Raw genomic sequence first — 3,676 nt, 5'->3', positions numbered from 1 at the left:
CCCCATATGGCTGTCGTCCATTTGTATTTCTGTGACTTGTCTATTCATATTCCACATAAAAGGCAAATCTCTGGACTTCTCTGCAACATGTTTTCTTATCTGTAAAATGGGGCTTCCGTGTGGTCTACTGGTAAATGGGACAACACACCGCAGATCCAGAATATGGCAGGTGCCAACAATGTTACTTCCCTCAGGTTCTTTCCTGGATCAAGAACATCATAAAAGATGGAGCTCTATTATCCCCACACCTAGCACAATGCTTGGAACATTGAAAAGGTTCAAAAAGTTTTTGAGGAAGGAAGGAAGACTTGAAAACATTTTTAGTATATCAGGAAAAAGAGTGAGAAAAGTTGAAGCCAAGATCCAGTGAATCAGCAGTGAGAAAAGTGGTGGGTTCCTCAGAAGCTCACTATTAAAATAGAAGAATTTAGGTTTTCTCAAAACTCTACTAAGAAGCAATTTCTTACAAACTGAAGTGGCGAAAGGACATTAAATACCTATATCCAAGTCTATACCTAGCCTTGAAAAGTTGAGTGATTATTTTTTGTAAGGTAAAGAGTAAGAATACTCAGAAATATGACTAGTTAAAGGTATTAAATTTTTTGTAAAGTGAATAGCAATTTAAAAAATGATTAATCCTGATTTTCACATTAGATTTGCAGAGAATAGGAGCAAATGCATAATGTAGTCATATTAAAAATGGTAATAAATTAAAGTACCTTAGGGTGCTAGTACCTCAAATGGAAGGAAGAGAATTGATGTTAGGTCTTGTTTTATTCAACATGTCCTGTGATTGTGGGGGAGAGGGATCAGTGTTTCGTTAATGAGATTTGCAGATGGCTTTAAATTGAGAGGTATTGTAAACAGCAGGGATGACTGAGAAATGATACAAGAGGAGCTGGAAAGGTTAGGAACATGGACAGGAAATCAAATGATTCACCCTGGAGTAATGCAAGCCAATCTGACATCTGGGGCCAAATAAGAAATACAGATACACCATGAAAGAGACAAACATGAAACAGTCATCTCAAAGGAGGTTTTGGGGGGAGGGGGGGAGACGGGTTGGGTACCAGAGGAGAATAAGAGAGGTAGGAAGCAGGAGCTAATGGTTATCGAATGCTTACATATGCCCACTACTATGATTTGATACTTTCAGTGTTGATTTCTTTTTTTGCGGCCAAGGTTAAATTCAGTGCTATGTAAGAAGCAGAGTTTTTGAGGACTTATTATGCGCAAGATCCCAGTACTTAATGAAGCAAGAACTCAGCTCCCCTCTAGTTGATCCATATGGTTATTAGAGTGTTATAGTATAGAGAGCACTGTGGAAGTGGCCTGGGATCTTCAGAAAAGCTTTAGCAGGGAAGATTATTTGCTATATTTCTACGGGCATTTCTCATTCAGTGGGTGTTTCCAAGAATTCTTGGAGCAGCTTCTTCTAGGTTATCCAGCAGCACTATGGTGGCCCCATAAAACGTTTGGTGAGTTAACACAGGAGTCCAGCTTAGGCCAAAATAAGATCTGTGTCTCACAATGGCTGCCCCATGAGGTGGTCCACTCTTTCCATCCATGCTCGTCTCTCTTGCTTCCAGTGCTCTCATGTTAACCTCTAGTAACACTGAGCTCCTATCCCAGCCCTTTGCTTGGGTTTCCTACTATCCCTTATCCTTCTCTCTTGTTATAAAAGTCTAGTGGCCATTTGTATTTTCTCTAGATGTCAATAAGCTAAATCAGATTTGTTCAAGGCTATAGATTTAGGAATCTCCTTTTTTTTTTTTTTAATGGAGACACCACTTCTCATTTTTTCAGTTATATGGACTTGCCGAACTGGGTCAGAGTGAGGACCCCAGAGAGATGAAGAGGAAAAGGACCAAATTATTCTAGGGAGGACAAACCTAAGCAAGTGATGTTGACTGTACCTGTTCCCCATCCTGAGGAGAAGACCAGAACACTGGTGCAAAGAATATGTTGAAGGAATGAGCTGTAAAGGAGAGATGTCAAAGATATGTCACTTGTAGTTCCAGTTCTAGCTTATAAGATGTGTTAGTGGCTCAATTGGAAGCTTGAAGCTAAATGTGTCACCTGTCCCAATAATATTTGCCGGTAACAGGAACCCCTATGGCTAAAAAATTCATTCAACAAGTATTTACTGAGTGCCTCCTATGTTCCAGGCATTGTTCTCGGTACTGAGGATATATCAATGAACAAAACACAGATCTCTGTCCTTGTGGTACTTACATTATAGCAGAGGAGACAATTAATAATGAACCTAATGAATAAGCAGATGATATAATATAGTAGAAAGTGATAAATGTTATGGGAAAGAAAAAAATAAAGCAGGATAAGAGGACTGGGAGTGCTGGGGTTGGTGGCAAGTGACAGTATTAAATATGGCAGGGTAGACTTCATTGTGAAGATGACATTTGAACAAAGACTTGAAAGAAGTGTTGGGTTGCAGATATCTGACAAAGAGCCTTCTAGGCATTGGGTATAGGTGGAGTAATGGCCCCAAGGTAGGGCTTGTCTGGCATGTCTGAGAAATAGGGAATGAGCAAAGGGGAAAGTAAAAAAGATGAGGTCAGTGAACTAAGGGCTGAGAGCAGACCAGGTAAGAACTTGTAGGCATTTGTAAGCCTTTGTGTAACGAGGTGATATCACTATTACTTTTTAAAAGGATTACTTGAGCTTTAGCACTGGGGATAGGATATAAGCAGGAAAACAAGTTGTGACTATGTTATAGTACCCCAGCTAAGAGATTGTGGTGGTTCAGGTGAATGAGCAGTGGTAAGAAGGACTGGATTCTGGATATATTCTGCAGGTACTATCAACAAGTTTTCTTGACTGATTATAAATGTGAGTTGTGCGAGAAAGAGAAGTCAAGTGACTTTAAGACTTTTGACATGAGCACTGGATGGATCAAGTTGCCATCAACTGAGAAAGGGAAGATAGTAGAATAGCTTTTGAGGGGGATTAGGAGTTCTGTGTTTGAAAGGTTGAGTTTGTGGGGTCTCAAACATCCAAGTGGAGATGTTGAGTAAACACTTGAGTAGATATGAGTCTGGAGTTCAGGAGATACAAATTTGGAGATACACATAGAAGAGTCATCAGGATAAAGATGTTATTTAAAACCATGAGACAGAATGAGATCATCAAGGGGGTTTAAGCCAGAGAGAAAAGAAGAAAACTTAGAAATGAGCCCAGGGATATTCTGAATACTAAAAGATCAGGGAGAGAAGCAGCAATGAGATCAGAGGAAAATCAAAAGAATGTAGTGTTCTTGAGGCCTCATGAAGAATGTGCGCCAAGAAAGAGGGAGTGATTGACTGCAATGAATACAGCTGATGGATCATATAAGACAGGGACCGAGACTTGGCCACTGGATTTAGCAAAATGGAGGTCATCTGTGACCTTGATGAGAAGTTTCAGTGGAGTGTTAGACAGGAATAGATTCATGGGAGACCAGCAGGAGAGGATTGGGAAGTGTGAGAAGAAAAGAATGATGAATAGGATAATTGTAAACAGTATGACAGAGATGGGAAAGACATCTAGAAGTAAAAATGCCTTCACCTGGGCCCTTGAGCACCCAGCTATCTATTATGTATGTATATTTATGTATAGCTGCAAATCAAGTCAGCATACAGCCAGCAGTGTTGGGCTAGGACTAGGTCATTAGAAAATC

The sequence above is a fragment of the Myotis yumanensis genome, unplaced genomic scaffold (assembly GCF_028538775.1).
Source record: "Myotis yumanensis isolate MYYU_CA2020_CCGP unplaced genomic scaffold, mMyoYum1.0.hap1 SCAF_4, whole genome shotgun sequence".
Taxonomy (NCBI): Eukaryota; Metazoa; Chordata; class Mammalia; order Chiroptera; family Vespertilionidae; genus Myotis; species Myotis yumanensis.
Note: the sequence above shows the minus strand (reverse complement) of the source record.